Here is a 17,388-nt window from a genome sequence, read left to right as displayed (position 1 = left end):
TCTTCTATTCACAGTGTGATCTCCTGAAGACTTTCCATGAGAATTTTAGGAATCTTCTATTTTAATTTTTGTTTTCTAATAAGAATAGATATAGAGAACAGACTGACAGTTGTGAGAGAGGAGGAAGGATGTGGGGCAGGGTGAAAAAAGTGAAGGGATTAAGCAAAAACAAACAAACAACTCATAGACAAAAACAACAGTATGGTGATTGCTATAGGGAAAGTGGAGCTGGGGGAGGTAGAAGAGGGTAAAGCGGGGATAAAGGGTGATGGAAGGAGACTTGACCTTGGGTTTTATAAAATAGTACACTTGAAATCTATATAATTTTATTAACCAATGCCACCCCAATAAATTCAAAATAAATAAATAAATGAATAAATAAATAAATAAAATTAAAGTTAAAAATAATAGAAACTTTTTCTTCATCTAAAATGATAACATCAAATTTCTTTCCTGGATTATTTTTCTTCTACTTTATCATCATCATTAGCATTTAATGATTTCATCATTAGGCTATAATTACTTTTTAAATATAAATTTTATTATTTTATAATGAGAAATAAAAATAAAAGTGGTAAAAATAAGAAGAAAAATGTCACATATATTTTCAGCAACCAAAACATCAAAATGGTAACTTGGGGTTATTTGTGCTTCCCCTCCATATAATAATTATTTTTAAAACTCAATATAAACATACTACAGAGTGAAAAGCCAAGACACAGACATTCTTGGGAAAATATATTTTCAATAAAAGTACCGGACAAAGGACTCATCCAGAATATTAAAAAGTTCTTTCAGATTAATAAGAAAATGACAACCTAATAGAAAAACAGTAAAGAGATTGAATGGGCAGACTGCTAAGAAAAGATGTTCAAATGGCCAATAAACATATGAAAGAATGTCCAACCTCATTAATAATAGGGAAATGCAAACTAAACCCACAATAACACATTGCCAAACATCTCCCACAAAGACAAAAATTAAAGTGACTGACAATATAAGGTGTTGCTAAGAATGTGGAGCAACTGGAATGCTCATATACTTCTCATGAGAGTGTAAATTGGCACAACTCTTTGGAAAACTTTTAGTTAGAATTTACTAAAAATGAACATGCATACACTCTACAACCACTAATTCCTATGCTAGGTATGTGCCTAACAGAAATGTGTACATCTGTGCAACAAAAGGCACATATGAGAATGTTCATTGTAGTACCATTTGTAATAGCCCCAAACTAGAGGCAATAAAATGTCCATCAAAATAGAATAGATTAAAATGTTATATTTACACAAGGGAATACCACACAGCGATAAGAAAGAATTACTGTTAAATGCAGCAGTGTGGGTGAATCTCATGAACATAAGTTAAAAAAAAAGATAACAAACACAAAGAAGAATATAGTGCCTGTTCCATTTGTATAGTTCAAAATCAGGTGATACAAATTTGGGTAATGATTACTTTTTGTGGGGTGGTCTGAGAGGGGACCTGACAGGGATTTGGGGATGCAGGAAACATTTGATTTCTTGTTCTAGGTGGTGCGTACGTGTCTGTGCTCATGTAGAGAAAATTTATTGACCAACAACCCCATGATTTTAATCCTCTTTGGTACGTACAAATGTCAAAAGAGGTCTACTTTTCAAAATACCATTTGAAAAAGAAAAAGACACTGTTTTCAAGATGTTTGTGAAGTTAAACAGTTGTTTTTTTCCCCCCTAAAATGAGTGGGAAAAAGGCAACATTTCAAAATTGCCATATTCTTTTATATAAAATGTGATTTTAAATGTGAAATGGATTAAAATTAAGTATTATAAGTAAAATTATATTATTGTAAACCTTGTAAAAATATTGTATCCAACTTATTTCACTTAACATAAACATGCTATGTTTATGTTATTAACATGTTATTATGTATTATGTTAATAACATGTTATTTTCATGTTATTAAAAATTCATCACAAATATCATTTCTGATGTCTATTGTAGCATCAAAATTTTCCTCCTTTTCCTCCTGCAGAACTGGGTAACTTAAAATTTAAAACTATTATTAAAAAAGGTACAATGAATACTTTGGTGTGTAATTTTGATCTATAGTTCAAATTATTTGCAGATATGAAATTACTGGGTTAGAAAGCAGACATTTTGAACACTTAATGTATGTTATCAAGTTGCTCTCCTAAGGGGCTCCTCCAATATATGCTCCTACCAGCAACCTGAGATTGTGCTTACTTCACTAAAATTTCACTGACATTATTTTCTGTTTCTTTAATTTTTGCTAATTTGATTTGTGAAAACAGTATCTCATTGAAAAGATCAATGCTTACTCCAAAAATACTGCATTTGCTGAAAATGTCTCTTCTGCATTTGTCTGCAGAATAGATTTATTATACCCACATAAGACTGTGTGAAACCCAAATAATGTTGTCCATCTTTAAAAATGTCTATGTTTATCAGACATTTGAAGAGTCATTTCAAACTTTTTGTTTCCAGTTGTGTCTTAGAAATAAAAATTATTTGTAAATATTCCAGTATGCATCCCCCAAAATAAGAGCTCTTCTTAAAAAACATAACCACAAAACCATAATCATACATAAAAAGATGATTCTTTAATTTTATTAATTACTTAGTCAATATTCATATTTTCCTTTGTCTTATAAATGTGTGTGTGTGTTTAAAATTTAGATCTACAGAAGTCTATACATTATGATTGGTTGATATGTTGTGTATGTCTCTTTTAATTTATAGTTTTCTGTGTAATCCGTCTCCCACCCTAGATTTATTGGTGGATAACATTGAAGAGAGTGATTGTTAGTCCTGCAGAGTCCTTACAGCTGGGATTGCACTGATTGCATTCTTGTGTTTGTTTGTTTTTAAACATGTTTACCTATTTCCTATTTTTGTAAATTGATAGCTCTTGAGGCTTGGTAAAATTCAGAATTTAAAAAGAATCATGATTACTTCATAGGTACCCATGTATGCTTCCCTTAAGAGGTACATAATGTCTAGTTGTCTCTTTTTATGTTTGTAGCCATTGATGGTCATTGCCTGGATAATGAAGTCATTAGGGCTTGCAAAATGCTGATGAATTATTTTTTTTTCATTTGTTAGTTGGAATACCTCAGTAAAGACAATCTTCTTTCTCAACTCTTTAGTTATCCTAAGATACACCTTATATAGGAAAGACAGAGTAAATGTTTTGCTTATCAGTTTTCAAAGTAACGAGTTGGTTCTCTGCTTTTTTCCACATGTGAACAATGAGTTTTGTTTTTTAGTATCATTGTGATTTCAGACTTGAACACATTTGATGTGTTTCAATCAGATGTAGTTATTCCTTTTTGACTCAGAAACAGTCACATACTTGGCCAATAGGAACCCCTCCAAATTGGCTCTTATGTTCTATTGACATGACCCTAATATTTCTGGATACCTTTTTTTGCTTTCTGTTATGATAGGATGTCCCAGACTCTTTAAAGAATGCTTTAAATTGACTTATCCTTAAAGGATGAATATTTTCAGTCATTGAAAATATTCAGAAAGGGAACATTAAACTCTGAGTACAATTCTCAAGTTGGAATCACCCCAGATATTCTGAGTGATGGCAGCTTCTTCCTTCCTTCAGGAGATAGAGGGTGTTGGCTTGAATGATATAACCCTAGTCAATTCATAAGTTCCAGCACATGTGCTTTAAAGCCATTTAGATTCTTTCATAATTAGACAATTTACATGTCTGCCTTCCTTGCTAGTCTGTATTCTGAGAACAAAAATTCTGTCTTCTTCTTTGTATTTCTAGTACAGTGTTTGTCACTTAGTTAGTACTTAAGAAATATGTTCTTTCATTTTGACTTTAGAACTAACATAAATAAATTTAGAAGAACTATATACTGTGGGAAAGCACAGTAAGGGAAACAAACCCCTACATTCCCAAAACCAAACAGACTCACTCTTAGTGTCTATCTGGGTGACTAGCTTTGCACCAGAAACGTGAGTTTAGGTTTTGCATTAATATAGCCTGTGGTTTTTGTAGTAATATCTATACAATAGTAAAATCTATACAATAATTTTTAGTCTTAAAATACTTTTTATATTTATTACTGGATTTTAATTCTACAAGTGATTAGTAAAATATATAACACAAGTGTAATGAAGGCCACTTTGTACTTTGGGAGCTAAGAAATAGAAAAGTTATTTAACTGAAGACACAGAAGAAGTGTCAGAACTTAGTGGAGACTGAATGAGCTTATTCCCAACCCCATTATTGACACCTTCCAGGCATTCTTATGTCCACAGCCTTTCGGGAAAACTGCTGGGATTACCTCTAGCTTTTGCTTGCAGCATTGATAGTCCTGGAGGTGTGGCGGAGGGGGGGGGCACATCACTGGCCTCAAGTCTTCAGGATAGTATTACTATTTTAAGAATATGAATAAACTTGAGATTTTTCAAGGGAACAGAAATGTCACCCTTTTAAGGGTACATTTTGCCTACTTTTTGACACTACTTTAGAACTCAAGTTACTCATCCCGCTTCAACTTAAGTTACTTAGAAAAAGACACGAGCATAATTTATGAAAGGCACAGGGTTTGGAAACAGAGACCATCTCCAAATGATGGTTCTTTCACTTATTAGCTTCTCTGTGTCTCAGTTTTCTTATGTGTAGAATGGAGATACACTCACCAGGAAGGATCTACGTTAGCATTCAACGAGAAAATTAAGGTAGCACTAACTAAGATCCTTGGTACCTAGTAAGTGCCAATAAATATCTAATACTATCAATATTATTAGTGCTTAGCAGAGTGTCAGGCTATTAGAGCTCAACAGATGATAGCTAATAATTTCATTAGCTGAGTTCTCAAGGTAAGCGTTCTGATTCCCCAAGTCTTCCCCTGTGGCTACTATTGACTTGGACCAAAGAGAGACCACTATTTGGAGGATGGACTTACATTAAGAAGGGCTTGGGATGTGGTGGGGTCCAGGTTACTGGGACATTTGACAGTAAGCAAAAGAGAAGAGGGGCTAAAGGTTTCTAAAATGGGAGCAAAGATGTACTGTGAATTCTTAATTTCTCAAATGATAAACAATTCAAGTGTTCCCAGTCTTCAGAGTGGAGGTTCAGGAGTGTGGTGGTGGGATAGCCAGATCAAGGCTATGGGTGAGGTGAGATAAAGGTCTTGACTCACTCAGATCAGAAGGCCCAACAGAAGGATTTGAACTTGGGAAAGTGATCCCCGTGGTAGAGACATCTGGACCTGTGGGGCCAAGTGAGATGCTGATACCCCTGGTGGCCACTTCCCAGGGGTGAGATTGGCTTTACCTGTGAGCAGTATGTAGAGCTACTCCTCTCAGGGCGTGGAGTTCTGCATCTCTGGTTTTCTCTCCACTTACAATGTCCTTATTCATTGCTTCCTTGGGCAGACCCGAGGCTCAAGAGGGAGGCCCCTCCCCTGACAGAAGCTGGGATATTTTACTCCTGTAGTCATGTTCCTACCTACCTCTCTTGCCCCCTCCAATGTACACTCACATATAAACAGAGCCACCTTTAAACATTTCAAAGGCTTTTAGATCCTGATAGGACTGCTGCTCTTACGGAAGGACTAGATTTATCAGACTCAACAGCCAGGTATTGTTACTCTGAAATTTAGTGACCTCTTTTCAATTCATCTCCCCCTTCCCCTTTTTTTTCTTGAAAAACTTCAAGCCTATATAAAACTTGAAAAAAAATAGCACAACGAACATCATGATATCCTTCACCTAGACTCTCCGATTCTTTCAGTTGACATTTATTATTATATATTACCCACTATGTACTAGACACGTGATAGCCTTTGGATTAACAAAAATGGGCGTGTCCTGCTTCCTGAGCTCAAGCTGCTCACGGCTTATTGGAAAGGGAGACCATAAAACAGAACACTATAATATGGCCGGATAATGTTGTATTCCAAGGAAGTGTATTCTGAGCAAAGGGAGCAGCATGGATGAAGGCATGGGAATTTGACAAAGCTGGTCGGTTTGAGGAAATGCAAATCAGTGAAGTAAGATATTCTGAGAAGAGAGAAGACCAATGTATGCTGGCTCTGGAAGACACTGGAGCTGATCAACCCAAAAGTTGTTGTTTTTTCCTCATGGTGTAGTTTTATTGTTTCAACCCAAAAGCTTTAAGCCAAAATGTTTTTCAGAATTGGTAAGGGAATTGCCTATGTTCCTTTATGAAAGAAAAATAAAGTGGGTGCCAGGGCTGGTGACTGTCAGAGATCCTGCTTCAAGAGTGTATTGGTGACTTAAGAGTGGTCGAGTTTCTTGGAATTGTTCTACTGATGTGTCAGACCTGGTATTTGGAATGCACTTGTTGGGGGGCCCCAGCCTTCATGAGCTCTTGGAACCCCTGTCCTCTAGCAATAACTTGATTCCCATTTCCTGGAATCCATCAGAAATGAGCCTTGTAGTATAATTACCCTAAGTCATTACAACTAAATTTTGAATGAAAAGAAGTAAAGAAAGATGCTTGAAATGTCAGGATGACTTTTAAAAGGATGCAGGAGCTATTTCTCCTTTTAAGAAGAACAGCAACTCCTAGCTTTTCTGTATGGCTCTGAAGCGATTGAGAGCACAGGGTAGCCATATCTGCAATTCCTCATCTCTGGGGAAGATTTAACTGCCCCTCTCACATGGCACCTAAGAGGACTAAGCTCTCCCATTTGTGTCCATATTTGCTTTAACCTTTTCATTTAACACTTAAGAAAACAAGTCATAGGACTAAAAGCTGTGACCTCTATCGCCTCGCCTCAAATATCTAAATTGTATAATCTTATTGTGGAAAGGGCTGGTTTATCTTGCTTAATTTGTTTAAATGTACTACAGCGTTTTCCTTGGTGTCCTTCAGATAGGACGGCATGGTGGTGGCCTCACTTTAGGAGGGGCTGTGGCAGAGGATGGGGGAGAGGTTGCTGAAAAAAACCCCTGCTCTTTCTGCTTCTGGGGCTCATAAAGAAATTCAGTTGCATTGGACTTGTTAAATACAATCTCTTCTCTGTATCTGAAATTTAGGTCTACAACCCAAGGTTGGCCCTCAAGCTGTAGCTCAGTATCTTGACCAGTGGATTTGCTGGTCAGATGGCAGCTCCACACCCACAGGAAAGGCTGTTGAGAGTTAGCATCTCTGCTTCCTGAGAGAATGAAGGTTCTCTCCTGTACTGTGGGGCTCCGGGCTGGCAGAGTGAAGTAGGGAGAGAGGAAGGCCTTACCCATTTAAAGATATGCTAACAGATAAAAACATAGCCTTGTTCCCTTGTCTTTTATTTCTGACCAGGGATGTACCCTGAGAAAACTAAAGGTGTCATTTATACAAAAAAATAATTATAATAACCAAAAATATAAAAACAAAGAAAAACCTCCAGTCCTGCCTATCATCGTTTGCATACTTTCATATCTAATGGTATATTCAGACAACATTGGTTCCTAGCAGATTTGGGATAAAAGAATTAAACAACTAACATTTTTCAGGATCTGTTCTTTTTATTTTATTTTATTTTTTCCAGATTTATTGAGATATGATTGACATATAACAGTGTATAAGTTTAAGATGTACAACATGATGATTTGATACACATATATTGTGAAATGATTACCACAGGAAGGTTAGTTAACATCATCACCTCACATAAGTACCTTTTTTGTGTGTGTGTGGTGAGAACACTTAAGATCTAATCTCCTAGCAACTTTCACTTATCTAATATGGTATTGTTAGCTACAGTCACCATGCTGTACATAAGGTCCCCAGAACTTATTCATCTCAGTGAGGGTCTATTCTGTAGAAAATACAGACATTTAAGGTATGAATAATACCTTTCTCTAAACAACTTTAAGTTAAAAATAAAGTTGGTGCTGAGGGAGGTCACAGGAAAGTTACAGCAGGGGAAGTCAGAGAAGGTTTCATGGGTGAGCAGTGAATTAGCAGGTTAAACTCAGCAAGTGTTACAACACCTAACACGTGTGAGAAGGGGCCTGGAAGATACACACCAGACTGTTTAGTTCTGGGGAGGAGCCTGGGACTGGGTATGGAGGCATTAAAAGGACAATTGATTTTTGTCTGGATTCATGTATTACTTATATAATCAGTGGTGGGCTGGTAAATGTTTAAGAAGCAGCTATTTCTTCTTTTGAAAAACTTTCTGTTGCAGTGCTGTCGATTTTTCATGCTGTAAATACTCCCACCATTGCTAATTGCAAGCAACCAGTACAAGATCAACTAGCTCACAAATTCTTGGAAATTCAGTAATTCAAGCACTTATGTGCCGGGTGCTGAGTCGGGTGCTGGGGCAGCTGGAGTAAAGATTATGATGCAGTCCTTGTCTGCCAGGAGACAGAAATATAGATGAGCTCAAAGAGAAACTAAAGGAAAAAGAGATTAACTTTGGCAAGGTGTAGGGAAGGAGGAAAATCCAAGAAGTTTCTCTGAATGAGCTTGGAGAGATGAGGTCATAGTTATGTAACTAGAGAATGGGAAAAGGCCCCAAAGCATGAAAGCACATGATACATTCAGGGAATTGCAAGCTGCTCACTTTGCGCGGGATTGGCACAAAATACAGGATGAGGCCAGAAGAGAGGGTCAAAGTAGTGAATTTCACTATGTAGTAATGAGGGCTACTGATAGCTTTTGAGAAACATCAGGCAATAATTCTGATAACAGTGTGCAGACTAAACTGTAAAAGAGACCACTGTGTTGTTTCAAGCAGGATATAAAGAGGGCTTCAGATGAAGCAATGCAATAGAGATGGAACTGAGGCAGATCCAAGGGAGGGAGAAATGACAGGACAATGGATTGGCTGAGGTCAGTGGAAGCGTTTGGTTGCTTGAAGATAATATCTAGGACTTCGAAAAATGATCATTCTGTCTCTTGTGGGAATGAATGACTTCATCAGAAAAGAAAGGAAGCGTTTTAAGAGACTATAAAGTTTAGGACTTGGGAGCTCACTTGGTTATTTCCTTTGCATTTTTTTTATTAACATTTGTAAGTTTGAAAGCAAAAAGGTCTGAAACATGAGTGGCAGATCATGAAGATGGTTTTGTTTTATTGAATTTGGATGTATGGATCTTGATTCTGGGTAGTTATAAAAAGGATGGGTTTTTGGTTTAGGATGGAGGGCATCTTACAAAATTGGGAAATAATAATTAACTCAGGAGTTTACCAGATAAAAATAATTTATTCATGGAGCTTGAAAAGAGAATAGGTAAGGGAAGGGAGGAAAGCACCCAGGTAGATCTGTGAATCTAGTTACTTGGAAGAGTAATAAGGGATGACAGAGAGCGAATAAGGGAGCAGGAGATGCCTGGTGATTCAACGAGAAAACAGTTGGGAAGGAGGCCAGAAACAATACTTAGGGCCTTAGGTGTCTGTGTACAAACACACAGGGCATAGGTAACAAGCAAAGTAAACTCGGGATTATAGCACTCGGTGTAAACATAATGATCTCATTGAAATCTTGCAGGTGGTACGCGAGACTGACATACAGTGATGAAATTGAATCTATGCCTCATTCAAAAGAAGCATGCCTATGGCCCTGACCGCGTGGCTCAGGTGGTTGGAGCATCACCCCATACACCAAAAGGTTACAGGTTCGATTCCTGGTCAGGGAACATATGGGAGGCAATTGATGGATGTTTCTCACATTGATGTTTCTCTCTCTCTCTCTCTCTCTCTCTCTCTCTCTCTCTCTCTCCCTTCCTCTCTCTAAAATCAACAAACATATCCTCAGGTGAGGATTTAAAAAAAGAAAAAGCAACAGCATACCTATGAAGTGGAGAAGAAGATTGATGTGTGTTGTAGGGGAACTAAGTGGAAGGCCATTGAAGAACATAAAGGTGAATATTTAGGAAAACAGGATCAGAATATTAAAGCAATTATTATGTATCATTTGACCAGAAGGTAATAGGGCAAATATTAAATATGGAATTTGTATAAAACATTAAAAAAAAAAAACTTTTAAAATTTGTAGTGAGAAATCTGACCTTGATTTCATGAACATGACATTTTTATATCCATTTTTATGCTTGAAATAGCTACATGTAGTTCTTGACCAAGACTCTTAAAAAATGATCTCTTGAAATTCTCAGTAACCTCATCAAGAAGAAAATTTCTTTGTATAAGTGGGTAGCAAAAGTTTTTAAATGTTTTTATAGCTATTTAAAAAATGTACAACAGTTAAGACAATCAAAAAGTACATACTTCTTTTTTTAAAAAAAATTGACAAATGTAATGTTCACATTCATGTGGTAAGGTAAACAGATTCTTTTTTTTTTTTCTTTTTTTTTTTTTAAATATATCTTTATTGACTTCAGAGAGAGGAAAGAAGAGGGAGAGAGAGAGGTAGAAACATCAATGATGAGAGAGTCATTGATCGAGCCCACAACCCGGGCATGTGCCCTGACCAGGAATCGAACCCCGATCGCCTGGATCCTAGGTCGACGCTCAACCGCTGAGCCACGCCCAGCAGGGCCAGATTCTTTTTTTAATAATTTCCAGAGGATATTTTTTCCATTGCTTTTAGAGAGAGTAGAAGGGAGAGAGAGAGAGAGAGAGAAACATCAATGTGAGAGAGACACATTGATTGGTTGCCTCCTGCACGTACACTGACCAGGGCCCGGGATAGAGCCTGCAACCGGGGTATGTGCCATTGACAGGAATTGAACCCAGGACCCTTCAGCCCCTGGGCCTATACTCTAATTACTGAGCACACTGGTTAGGGTGGTGAGCAGATTCTTTATGATGGGCAGGTACACTTGTCTCTCATCCATGGGGACAACTCTCCAGCTAACCCCTGTAGCCAAGGATTATGATTCTGTCCACAGAGGTCTGATCAAAACTTCAACAGTGGGAGTCTCTAGAAAGTGCCAGGTCAGAGGCATGTTGGTGCTCTCAGGTGGTCTAATCTTATTTGGAGCCATAATCCATCAGTACCTGGGGATTCGGGTGCTAAGGGTTGAATTGTGTCCTTCCTCTCAAATGCATATGTGCATATCCTAACCTCTAGTACCTCAGAATGTGACCTTATTTGGAAATAAGGGCTTTGCAGATGTAATCAATTTTAAATGGGGGTATATTGGATTAGAGTGGGCTCTGATCCAGTGGCTAGTGTCCTTATAAGAAGAGGGAAATTTGGATATAGAGACATACGAAGAGGGAAGGTAATATTAAGAGACACAGGGAGAAGATGGCCATCCACGAGTCAAGGAGAAAGGCCTGGAAGAGATTCTTTCCTCACAGACCTCAGGAAGAACCAACCCCGCCAACAGCTGGATTTTGGACTCTGGTCTCCAGAAGCGTGAGACAGTACGTTTCTGTTGCTTAAGCCACCCAGCCTGTGATGCTTTGTTATGATAGCCTTAGCTATATGGGATTCAGCTCCCAGAAGAGGGGGGTGGAGGGGGGGTGGGACTGGCAAGTACCAGGCAGTATATTGGAGTAACTGCCAAGCAGGGGAGTGAAGCTTCAGCTCCATGAGAGGAATGGAAATGAGAAAGGAAATGAGACAATTCCTAGTGAAGTTAAAACTGCACTTAGGGGCCGTCCCAGGATTCATTTCCCAAACATAAAAGATTTTACACCAAATGTAGGTCAGCAAGAGCCCAGGAAGGCTGGCTGTCTCCATGGGGATCGTTCGAGTGGCTGTCAGGTTGGCATGAATGTGGAAGTCCTCAGTACCTATGACCGAAGGGGTGTAGGCCAGGCACTTGGATGAAAGTAGGTTTGGCATTTATTACCTAGGAGGATGAGTTGTGGCTCAAAATGAGTATAAATTTTATTTTTTTAAAATAAAGGCACCTGGAATTTAAAATACCATAGGAAACTTGGAAAACAGGAAAAGAGAAAAAAATCTCCCCACAATCCCACCATCTTAACCAAATTCACCAGCATTTCCTTTGTTTTCTTCATGTATGTGTATTTTAAGTAGTTGGACTTAGAAAAATGTACATATAATTTGCACTTTTATTTTTAAATAAAATTATAGTGCAAGCATGTTCCCATTTTCTATGTGATTTCTCATAAGAATGACCTCTGATGGTTGCGTAAGTCCCCGGTGTGGGTGAGCCACAATGAACCATCCCTCCGTTGTTGGGTGTTAAGGTTGTGGCTGTTTTGTTCTTACCAATATTCACTTTAAGGTGCCTTCCAGTATTGAGATTCCCTGATTCTGTGTTTGGCAAAGGGAAATGAAAACCACTTCTCAAATTATCTTCTCCATCCCTAATTCCTCTTAAGAGAGGTCTTTTGAGACACCTTGACCATTAGGTCAGATTCCTGTTTATTTCCACAGAGCATCAGTTTCATGAAAAATGATTTTAAGAAATGTCTATCTAGTTTCTTATCTTGGACAATTTTTCCCCCAAGATGTACTCCCCCCCAAAAATGCAAAATTAATGCAAAGAATCTCTTTCACCCAGATTTCCCCCAAAGTTAATATTTCACCTAACCACAGAACAGTGATCAAAACTGGGGAATTAACTTTGAAACAATACTCTTACCAACCTGACTCAGGTGCCACCAGTTGTTCCACTCTGTCCTTTCCCCGGGTCCAGATCCAATGAGGTTGAATTAGCTGTTTTGTCTGCTTCAGTCTAGAACAGTTCCTCAGTCCTTCTTTTTATTTCACAATCTTGACACTTTTGAAGAGTACTGGCCAATTATTTTATAGAATGACTCTCCATTTGGGTCATCTTGTATTTTTCCTCATGGACTTCTTGTGCAACCATAGTGATGCTGGGTCCTTCTCAGGGCATCTGAATCAGGAGGCACATGGTAAAGATCTGTCCCATTACAAGCAATGCTAACTTTACTCACCTAATTAAGGTGCTTTCCCACCTCCCCTTATCCAAGGGGCTATGTCCCAAGACCCCCCCCAGTGGATGCCTGAAACCACAGATAGTGCTATGTTTTTCCTAGACATACATATCTATCATAAGGTTCAACTTATAAATTAGACAATTTTACAGATAGAAGATTTGTTCTTACCATAGATCTTAGCAATTTCAGCATACTATTGTTTTCTTTCTTTCTTAAATTGAGAACCTTTTTCTTTTCACTTAACGAAAGCACCTGTAGCTTCTCTTTAGCATATCCGAATTGCCAGCATCAATACTCTTGCACTTTGAGGACATTATTAAGTAAAATAAATATTACTCGAACACACACTGCGATACAGCAACAGTTGATGTAGCACCAAGATGGCTAAGTGACTAACGAGCACTTAGTGTGTACAGTGTAGAGACACTAGGCAAAGGAATGAGTCACGTCCCGGGTGAGAGAGAATGGATGGTTCAAGATTTCATCGTATTACTGAGAACAGTGGTGATTCTTGGATTTAAATATGTAGACTATAGTTGTAGATATGTAATATTTATTTATATCTGCAAAATTACTAGTGTTTTTTCCAACATATGGCCTATTTGCTAAATTTGTTAAAAATAACAGTGACTTAATAACAACAACAAAAAACCTGCTAATTTAATTATAAGCAAATCTAATTGGGTGTTAATTTTCACACGACATATCGACCGGAAACTTTGTCTGTTAAATTCAAAGTCCATAAAATCAAGGTCCGCAAAATCAAGGGTTTACTGTATTTTTAAGTCATTTGTGTCCCCTGTGATTGTCATACCTGGCACAAAGTAGGCACTGGATAAATATTTACTAACTGAGGCACTGACCTACTGACAGCCAGACTTTACACCCAGGGCGAGGGCCCAGCCGAGGCCTTCCTGAATTCCTGAAATTTTTTCTTATTTCAAAAAACAATACATGCTCATTATAGAAATTTGTAAAATAGAGAAAAGCACACACAAAAGAGAAAATGAAGCTCTCTTTATCTTACCAGCCATAGAGAAGATTTTGCCATATGATGACCATTTTCCTATTTATGAAATATTCTTCAAAAACATGTTTTTAATGGCAATAAAATGACCCAGTGTGTGGATGTGCCACATCTAACCATTTCCTTGTTGTGGGTCATATAAATTCTTTACAGTTTGCCACTACTGGAGATGATGTTGTAATGTTATACATTGAAATCTCTAACTATTAAAGCTGATTTGTAAGTTGCTTTCCAAAAGGATTACATCCATTTAAGACCACATGCTAGTGCTTCAGATATTTTAAATGCTGACAGTTGAGAAATGAGGGTTTCGAAGCAACTCCTTTTCTTTTAAACAGCCTCCAGTATGATGAGAGTGAACTAACGTTTTCCTCCAGACTTAACTCTGGGCCCCTGTGAAGCGTAGGGTAAACCACAGGGGAAGAGATAATTTGGAAAACATGCCTGGAAACCTCAACCTAAATTGAGGAGAGAGCATTAGCCTTCCAAAAAAAAGTTTGTGAGATAACTTAAGGAGAAATGATGCCCCAAATTGAACAATTGATAACACAAAACAACTAACTTCATTATGCTGATTGCCACTGTATTCATGGCCTCATATAAAGAACTGTTCTCTCTTTACAAAAGATAAAATCACGCTAATTAAAAGGGGGAAATAGCCCGCTGAGAGTGGCTCAGCGGTTGAGCATCGACCTAAGATCCAGGAGATGGAAGTTTGATTCCCGGTCAGGGCACATGCCCGGGTTGTGGGCTCGATCCCCAGTCGGGGGCGTGCAGGAGGCAGCTGATCAATGAGTCTCATCATTGATATCTCTCTCTCTCTCTCTCTCTCCCTCTCCTTTCCTCTCTCTGAAATCAATAAAGATATATTAAAAAACAAAACAAAACAGAAAACACACAGGAAGGGGGAAATATTGGGGAGAGGAATCAGTCAAATGAGAGAGCACTTTAAAAAAAACTAACATTCACTTCTACTCTGAGAAATATGTTTGTTTCATTCTGAAACACAAACATCACTTTCAAAAATAACACATAATGAAAGCCAAAACTTTCAAAACTTATTTGCCATTATCATAAAGAAAATTTCATCCTGGTGCTTGTTTTTTCTGCTGGTGCGTATTCCACCTCAGAGACTGGTAGACCAGGGGTCAGGCTGAAAGCTTTGCTCAGTACCTACTGCAGGTATCCATCAGCTCCTAAGGGCAGCATGTGCACATCTGTTTATTAAGCCAGAGTTTAAAATAACTGTGAGCCATTACAAACACCTAAAGTCTTATTATCATTGCAACAGAAGAGCTTAACTATTTTAAATTTAACCCTTAGTAGGACAGTCTATTACCAAGTTTCCAGTTGAGCACAGGCTATACTACTTGGAATTCTGTAGAACGTTCTAGAGATAGAGTCCTGGGCTCTGAGCCAGGCATTCCGTGGGAAATCACCATTTTAGAAAGTGAGGTTTTTGGAGTACAGTGGGAGTGAGGTTGAAATCAATCTTCATGTGGGACAATTTCGCTGAAAACTTGAATAACTGACCCTTTATTTTACTTTCCTGTTTTCATTGATTGTCACGAATCCAATTACAGCTTATTTTCCAATCATAAGCCTATTTATTATGTTTTACAGTTTGATGGCTCATGAATGAACATTGTAACCACCATTAGTAAAAACAAGGCTATTCTGTAGAGTTGGGTAAGTGTACTTTTATTAATATGAGGGTAGTTGTGAAGCAGTATCGCTCCCACTTTCTTTGTACATTTCTTTAGATAGCTTCATCGTTAACATTGCAGTTCTTACAGGTCATCAAAAGTGGATTCGAAGCCATAATAGTTCTGCCCCAAAGCATACTGGAAAGCCAATGGTACCAAAGCCATGTTGTTAGGGGATAAAGAATGAGTCATATTTCTAGGGCCCTTATGTTTCCCTTTGACAAGGAAGTGAGATGAAGAATATGTAAGATGTGTAGCCACTTCTAAATGATGCAAGATATATATTTTTTTCTATTGATATTTTCCTTTCTAGTGGTGATGTTAGATCTGAAATTTCTATGCTAGAGTAAAGGTCCAACTAGCTGGTATTTGAGACAGAGAGTGGAGATCTATGGTCTTGGGTATCTAGAGGAATAGAACATTTCTATTTTCTCCCTCTGATTCCTACATTTGTATGCCTGCTGATGCCATTCTAGCTTTCTTAGTTCTACTATGTCAGTGGCTGGGATTGGGGTCAAAGGGAAAAGATGATTTAGAGGATACTGTTGGTTATCTATCCATTTCTCCCCTTCCTCCTCTCAGTGGACCCACATTTTCACTTTAGTTTACACCATCACCCATGTACTTTGAGGGGAGATGACCTCAACCTTAACTCTTGGTTGGCTTAACACAATCAGCTCATTCCATTCCCAAGCTAAGGTCATTGATTCAAGGGTGAGCATATGACTTACAGGGTTCAATCAAGGTCATTCTCAGGACTTCTGCTTGGAATCCTGTGAGTGAGGTTCTCTCTTCCTTTTTCTGCATGCCAGGATATACAGGAACCACCATGATCCTTTTGCTACATGAGAAAAATGACCTAAAAGATGAGGTTAACAAATGGGAGAAACACATACAAAGGAGAGGCAGAGAAACAGAGCAGGAGCTCCTGGGTTAAACTGACTTTGAACTTCGAGTGACATGAACACATGAATGTCTTCATTGCTCAATCTAGTTAGAAAAGAGTTTCTGTATCTTGGAACCAAAAGCATTGCAACCTTTACAGAAGGTTGGAGGTCTTATATTGAAGCATCATAGGGCCCATCTCTAGAGGCTGTGTCTTCCTTCTGACATGTTATGTGTAGTCAAATACTCATACTAACTTAGAATATAGATGAAGTGTTATACGCTCACAGTGAACAATACTAGAAAACAAAACTGTTCAAGTACACAATACTGTATAATAAAGAGAGGAAGGGCAGGATTCTGGGATCTACCCATCATTTATGACTTATTTCTATAAGAAAATCTTCTCCAACTTCCAAACAAATTTAGAAATGAATTTTGGGGACCTTATAGGTCTCGGGTTTCTCATGAGGCTGAAATATTAAATGAAGTTTAAGGCATCTTCTAGCTTTAACATTCTATGATTCTTTGTTACCAGTTTGTTTTAAGTAAATACAAGCGAATCCCTGTAATACAGCAGCAGTCTTGAATAATATAGCACTTGAAGATTGTTCGTATCCTGTTCAGCAAGCTGTATCTTGTTTGTTTTCACAGCAGTTGAAGATCTGCCATCATTATTTTAACCATTTTTGAAATTCTAGCACAGTGCTCACATCTTGCCTCTAAATATTTATATGCAGAATGCCTTATTTCCTACAGCAAACTAATTTTTTGATTTGTCAGTTTTATGGAAACCTGAGAGATCCACATAGGTTCATATTTCTAAGCAAAAGCAAATAGTAATTTCCCCCTTCTCCACCCATGGCATGGGTTAGTCAAAGCAGGGACTTTTTCTAAGAGTAGAGATATTTGTCATCTTTTGATGGTTTTAACACAAAAAT

The sequence above is a fragment of the Miniopterus schreibersii genome (assembly GCF_964146895.1).
Source record: "Miniopterus schreibersii genome assembly, chromosome: 10".
In the NCBI taxonomy this organism is placed as follows: domain Eukaryota; kingdom Metazoa; phylum Chordata; class Mammalia; order Chiroptera; family Miniopteridae; genus Miniopterus; species Miniopterus schreibersii.
The sequence above is the reverse complement of the archived record's forward strand: the minus strand, read 5'-3'. Positions refer to the sequence as shown.